The following is an 8,354-nucleotide window of genomic DNA, read 5'->3' on the forward strand; positions in this document are numbered from 1 at the left end:
TTTTGAAGAATGTTGATAACCAGATCAAAAAAAACAAAAAAAAAAACTTTCTTTTATATTTCACAAAAAATAGAAGGTTGGTTTGGAATGACCAAAATAAGATATTAAACTCACAATTAATTTATTGAACTCAAATAAAATCATGACATAGTCATCTATGGTCACAATATCACAATTAAGTGAACACAGGAGTGTTTTTTTTTTTATCAATTTCACTAAATTACGTCTAAAATGAGAAAGTTACTAAGAAATATTCTCTTTTTCTACTTTTTTTTACTTGGCATTTAGAAAAAAAAAACATTTGTTGAATATGTATATACTGCTTGTCTTTTCTCACTTTATTAAGGCAAATTTAATTTATCTACATAGCCATACATTTTTAGTCTGTAAAGCTACTTTATTTTCATTGAATGAAACAAAAAAAAATTTTTTGTCAGGGCCCTTGTTATTCTCAATTTTGACATCAATTTTCATTTTTACACTTTATATCAGTTTTAAATATTGTTTATCAGTCTTCTTGATCTGTAATGATTGGTATCGGCATTAGCACTGAAAAACACATGATCAATTGTCGGTGAAGATATTAAGCATTTTATGCTTATCAGTATCAGTCATTTTCAAACCACTTGATTTCAAACAATTTAAAAGCATTTAAAGAAATATTTTGTCAGAACCCTTGTTATTCTTAATTTTGACATTTGTGAATTTTTACACAATATATCGGTTTAAAATATCGGTTATCGGTCTACTTGATCTGTAATGATCAGTATCGGCATTAGCCCTAAAAAAACACAGTATCGATTATCGGCGCAGAAATTAAGCATTTTATGCTTATCGGTATCGGTAATTTTCAAAACCACCTGACTTAAAATTATTTAAAAGCATTTAAAGAACATTTTTGTCAGTCCTTATTATTCTTAATTTTGACATTCATTTTCATTTTTAAACGATAAAACAGTTTAAAATATCGGATATTGGTCTGCTTGATCTGTAATGATCGGTATTAGCATCGGCCCTCAAAAACACAATATCGATTATCGGTGCAGATATTAAGCATTTTATCCTTATTGGTATTGGTCATTTTCAAAACCACCTAACTTAAAATTATTTAAAAGCATTTAAAGAACATATTTGTCAGTCCTTGTCATTCTTAATTTTGACATTTATTTTAATTTTTATATGATATATTAGTTATCGGGCTACTTGATCTGTAATAATCGGCATCAGCATTGACCCTGAAAACACATAACAGTTGATCCTTACTCCATTCATATAACCATCCTACAAACATAAACTTTTCAGCGCAATGGTAACCACAAAAACTTTAACAACAGAAACTCTTTTAAACACCCAACCAAACTGAATACTAAACACTAACAGGTCTTTGCTTTTACTCAAAAATGCATGAACTTAATTTGAACACTTTCTCTCCCAACTATGAAAAGCATGCTGGGAATGAAAAACTACCCATGCATTTCAGTTAACATGATAAAAATGACTCATGTAGTCCCAACATAAACGGTTTAAGAGACTTTAATTTTGAGAAACTCAATTACATGATTATCCGAAGGTGCTGCAAAACCATCAAAACCATTATACAGTATGCAAATTTTCAGAGAGTATGTAATACTCATTTTCTAAAATCTGGCATATGCAAGAAAAAAACAGTGTGCCAGTATTGCTGACAGTATATACTCTGTTGTACTCTTGATAATTGTTGCATATGTATATAGGTAAATGTAGGCACAAATAATTTCGCAGTAATGTGTTAACATACTATATACTACAGCAATAGTATGTGGTACTATGACCACACGATGGAGGCAAAGCACCTTCCTTAAAGTCAGGTGGAGTTGTGCTGCACTGCTTACATCCACCAGAAAAGGGCAGTATAGTTTGGCCATCAATGCTTTTGTGTGTCAAGCCAACTTCTAATCTCTAAGAGTGGCCACTTCTGTTTTACAGTAGGCATAACACTAAGAAGTTCTCAGGCCTGCCTTCAACACTTGCCATTCAAAACACCATCACTTCACAGCCAAACACACTTCTTTGAGCATTTTAAGCACACGGTGTCAACAGATCATTGAATCAGCCTGCCTGAGAAGAGAGACAGCATTCCTCACTCAGCACATCATTGACAGTCATCTTATGCTTGATTAAACCGCCAAGAGCCATTTTACACAAGTCATAACCTGACCTCCCAACACACTACCGTACTTTACCTATTCACAGAGTGCATTATTATCACCTGTCAGGAGTGTGAACTGTGAGCCATTTTAATGAGCAGCGTCACAGTATGGAACAAAACTTTTGTCTGCAATGATTGACAGTTTGCAGAAACAGAGAAGGCCATCACTCATTCGGAGGTCGAGACATCTCACCTCTCTCTTGTTTCTCTTCTTCTGTCAGTCAGTGATAAATGGCCAGAAGAGAACTGGAAGAACTATTTTCAATAGTTAATGGGTGTGAGTGACTTTTTCCTGTCCTCTCTCTGTAATTACACTAGCAGTGACAGAGGCTGTCAGTAGTAGATTAGAGCACAGAGGCATGATGGGAATGTAGTTTTATTTGCATATTTTAAAAATTGGCTATTCTTGCATATGTTACCAAAAAATACTGCGCTGACAGAAATCAAAATAATTTTCTTCTTTAAAGGAATACTTCATTCAAAAACATATTATTATTTATTCACCTTCATATTTGTGACCCTGCACCACAAAACCAGTCGTAAGCAGCACAGGTATATTTGTAGCAATAGCCAACAATACATTGTGTAGGTCAAAATGATCAAAAAAAATAATTCAGATATTAAGCAAAGATCATGTTCCATTAAGATATTTTGAAAATTTCCTACCATAAAAATATCAAAACTTATTTAGGTTTTAGCAATTTTGTTACATGCTTTGAACATTTTTATTTTTATTATTTTTTTTTTATTTCTGTTTAGCTCAATTTTTTTTTTTTTATTTCAGTTTTAGTTTAATTAATTTTAGTTCTTGAACTATTTTATTTCAGTTCAGAATCTCATTTTCATTTTTTGCTTTTATTGTCTTTTATTGTTATGTTTCATTTCAGCTTTATTTCAATTAATCCCATATTTTAGTATTTTTTATGAACTATTAATAATATTAGTAATTTTCTTACATGCTTTTGTCATTTTATTTTTTTTATATATTTTAGTTTAGCTTTAATTAATTTTTTTGTAATTAATTAATTTGTTGTAATAGTTTAATTAATTTGAGTTCTTCAACTATTTTATTTTACTTTATTATTTATATACTATTAAGTAATTTCCTTACATGTTTTTGGCATTAAAAAAAATAAAATAAAATAAAAAAAAAAAATATATATATATATAGTTTTATTTTTATTTCAGTTTTAGTTTAATTAATTTTAGTTCTTCAACTATTTTATTAGTATTATTTATATGTTATTAAGTAATTTCCTTACATGCTTCAACTATTTTATTTCAGTTAGCTGCTAAGGCAAACTTTCTAATTAGAAGTATCTTCTATTATTTATTTTTTTAAAATTCAGCTTTATTTCAATTAATCTCATGTTTTAGTATTATTTATATACTATTAATAATATTAGTAATTTTCTTACATGCTTTTTTTTTTAAAAAAAAATCTATTTCTGTTTACTTCCAATCTATATTTGTTTCAGTTTTATTTTAATTAATTTTAGTTCTTCATCTGTTTTATTTCAGTTATTTTATTTATTATTTTCATGGAAGTTTTTTAAGAGTGTCTTCTATTATTTACATTTTATTTCAGCTTTATTCCAATTAATCTCATATATTAGTATTATTTATATACTATTTTAATTAATATTTTGAATGATCTTTTATTTTAATATTTTCGGTTTTCATTTTAATTTTACTTGTTTTAGTAATTGTTACATGCTTTTGTCATTTTATTCATTTTTTCATACTTCTATTTAGCTTTATTTTTTTATTAAATCATTTTAGTACTTCAACTTTATAACTTAAACCTACTTTATTTCAGTTTCAGCAAATGTTCATTTAAGCGTATTAAACTTAAAAATAAAAATAATTATATAAATATATAAAAATAATATCTATATTTTATTTGATTTAATCTGTATTCTTATTAACAGATTAAATGATTTTCAGTAGGAGCTCATTTACATATAAATACATCAGTGGCCTCATCTGTTAAAAAATAAAAACAAAAAACAAATATCATGTGCAATACTTCAAGTCTTCTGACACCATATGATGCTTTTTGAGAGGAACAAACTAATATTTGAATTATGCACTAAATAGAAAATTCTAAATAATAATAATAATAAAATAACTGTAAACTTTTTTTTCAGAGCATCTTCTTTTGTGTTGTATGGAAAAACAGAATAACAGAATATGGGCTTGGAATAACATAAGGGTAAAAACATCATTTTTAGCTTCCTAATCCTTTAAAGATGATCACTCTCAAGATTATGACATATTTGCAAAACAGTTCATGAGATTCAGATGTTTGGATTTATCACAATGGAATCCATTCATCTGTTTCTCCTAAGCTCCTCCTTGTGTGTTACTATGACCAGAATACATTGCTGTAGGAGGACAGTGGAAAACGGTGGGCATTCTATCCTTGACACACACTTGAACCCTGAGCTTGCGATCAGACCTGTGATTGGTGGGTTTATCTGGAGCTCTGCATGAGCGCCAAAAGCTGCCCCACGAGCTCTACGTGAGCTGTTTGCGCTGTGACCCGATGACACTCAGTGTCTTGAACTTACACAGAACTGCGCAACTTTTCATCTCTCATGCTTCAGCCCTGCTGTGTCCCTGCTGCTAGAAAACACAACGGCTTTGTTCAAAACCAAATCTTGCTGTCTGCATAGGTGGCTCCCTCCTAAGGCAACATTCTAACGAAAATGGAACCTCATACAAACTAATTTAGTACATTTATGGCATCTGTGGTTCCATGTGGAACATCCATGGAATCTTTCCATTCCACAAAAGGTTCTTTGAAGTGAAAAAAGGTTTTAAAAAAACAGAATGCTTGTTTAACATGGTGCTTTTACATGCTTCAACGTCACTTTTACTCAAGAGTTCATTCGGAGGTAATATGTGCGATCAGTATCTTAATACGGGTAACGCACACACATTCCGACAGGGATTAACAAACAGAAGCGGGATTGCTATCTTCATCCGGATTATCGTACACCGGTTGATAAACCGATACGAGATGCTCATGGAACGCAGAAACAAACGTTCCAGGTTTTGTTTTGGATTGCATGTTTTCGATACTGACATCAAACACAACAGCTCTCGCAGACATCTCGTCGTCTCAACGACAATGTTCAAATTCCCGCATTTAACTCTATTGACACAGAGATTATGAAGGTAATGTGTGAAAAAGTCAAATTTGAAAAAAAAAAAAACTACTAGAACCACTACTAGAACCAAATGCAATTTTCTGAGTATAATATAATATAATATATTATAATAATATAATAAAATATAATATGTGACCCTGGTCCACAAAACCAGTCATAAGGGTCAGATTTTTTAAACTGAGATTTATACATAATCTGAATAAATAAGCTTTCCATTGATGTATGGTTTGTTGGGATAGGACAATATTTGGCTGAGATACAACTATTTGAAAATCTGGAATCTGAGAGTGAGGAAAAAAAACCCCAAAACAACAACAACAAAAAAAAAAAAAAAAAAAAAAAAAATACTGAGAAAATCGCTTTTAAAGATGTCCAAATGAAGTTCTTAGCAATGCATATTACTAATCAAAAGTATTTTTGCTTTTGCTACAAATACGCCCGTGCTACTGGTTTTGTGGTCCAGGGTCACAAATAATATAAAAAATTTAATATAATATAAAACAATAATATAATATAATGCAATATAATATAATATAAAATATATAAAATAAAATGATATAATATAATAATAATATAATCATTATATAATATATAATAATATATTTTACATAAGACTGGTTTTGGGGTCCAGGGTCACAAATAATATAAAAAATGTAATATAATATAAAATAATAATATAATATAATATAATATAATATAATATAATATTAGAGAATATTAGAGAATATAATATAAAATAAAATAATGTAATATAAAATATATAAAATAAAATTTAATAATAATATACTCATAATATATAATAATAATATTTCACATTATTAAAATAATTATATAATAAGAATACTATATGTAATGTAATTTTATGTAATAATATAACATAATACATTACATTATATAATATAAAATATATAATAATAATGTAATTTAAAATAATGTAATATAATGTAATAATATAATATATAGGATGAATATAATAAGGTTGAATTACATTGATCAAAAGAGACAGTAAAGCCATTAATAAATATTACAAAATATTTCTATTTCAAAGAAAAGTTGTATTTTAAAATTTCTCTTCATCATAAAAATCTTCATGTGAAAGATCAAGCTGATTTTTACTGAAATTATTGTATTTCACCTGTAAAAATTAGTTTGTATCCATGAAGGGTAGCAAAAAGTAATATTTAAGCAACAGACAGCCAAGGAAAATCATAGTAAAAACCTCTATTAATTTCAATAACACATTACTTAAAGTAATTATTAATAATGCATTATAAAAGTGGTGTTTTTGCTTTTTTCTTGAAAGGACAGTAGAGATATGACAGGAAGTAAGTGGGACAGAGAGAGGGGGACAGGGTCCCCAATCCACGTGGTCCACAAGGCGGGACTCAAGCTCGGGACACCCAAAGCGCAACTGCGCCATATGTCGGCAACACTGCCCACAAGGCTATCAGTCCTGACATAAAAGTAGTTTTAATGCATTACCTATGCCTTGTAATGCACTTTGTACAATATCATAAACATTTATAACCAAAGTTAATATATTATAACACTTATCAATTTATTGGTACACTATGCATTTTAAATTCGGTTATAATTATTTACAACAAGATATAAGGTATTACAAAGCACATTATGAATAATTACAATGCATTATACCCTTTAATAACCATTTATAATGCATTATTTATAAGTGTTACCTTAATTTCTTTGCTGGCAGCCACTGAATTTCATAGTAGCTTTTTCCATATTATGGAAGTCAATGGGAGCCAGGAATTGTTTAATTACCAAGATTCTTTTGTGTTCGTCTTAATAAAGCAATTCATACAGGTTTGGAACAACATGATTTTTCATTTTTGGGTGAGCTTTACAGTTTTCAGTTCAAAATTAAGCTCATTCCCTGTGTTTATCACTAGATGTTTTAATCCTTGTTTATAGTCAAGGATGATATCTCATGTGTTTCTGACAGTGTTGAATATATAAAGTTTGTTCTGTTGTACGTTTACCCTGCACCCTGACACGAGTGTCAAACGTTGACCTTCAGCCGCAACATGAACTCTTCTGATCTCATCCTCTGCTTTCAGGTGCTACAGAATGATTTCTATGGCACACATACATGTGCTAGCATGCAAGCTTGAATGCACACACATGACAATACACTCTCCCACACACTTACACTGCGAGCTGTCTTGTCTGCCATTATTTTTAGAAGGAGACACTTGATCGGCCACTAGGATGCTTGGGGTTTGAAACACTTGCTCTCACACTTACACAGTCGCCGTGCGCTGGCGCCGCTCTGTCCCTGTCCGGGGCTGAATGGGAATCCTGTGCCACCGGGCGCGGTTGTGCGCTTGTTTTCCTGCTTTCCTCATCAGCCTTTTCTTTATCTCCTTCATGTCTCCTTTCTTCTCCTCACCCTCCCTCAGGGCCCTGCAGAGAGAGCGAGAGAGAGACTCTGAGGGACTGTAACTCTAGAACGGAAATTAGTGTGACGCAAATTGGGGTTGGATGTCTTTTTTTTTTTTTTAGACGTGCAAAAGCATTGAAGTGATCAGTCTAACTAGCAAAACAATCCAGCCAAAGTCTCAAAGGCCTATTACACTTTGCAAATATTTGGTAGTGACTCCCTGATTTCTTGTTTTGAATGTGAAGAGAATACAGAAGTCACTCCTGAATTTGTAAAAGGTGACATAGTGGACACTATGACCCTGGACCACAAAACCTCTTAAGCAGCACGGGTATATTTGTAGCAATAGTCAAAAATACATTGCATGGGTCAAAATGATTTTTCTTTTATTCCAAAAATCATTAGGATATTAAGTAAAAATCATGTTCCATGAAGATATTTTGTACATTTACTACCGCAAATATATCAAAACATGATTTTTGATTAGTAATATGCATTGCTAAGAACTTCATTTGGACAACTTTAAAGGCGATTTCCTTAAGATTTTTTGCACCCTCAGATTCCAGATTTTAAAATAGTTGTATCT

Source organism: Labeo rohita, chromosome 1 (genome assembly GCF_022985175.1).
Source record: "Labeo rohita strain BAU-BD-2019 chromosome 1, IGBB_LRoh.1.0, whole genome shotgun sequence".
NCBI lineage: Eukaryota > Metazoa > Chordata > Actinopteri > Cypriniformes > Cyprinidae > Labeo > Labeo rohita.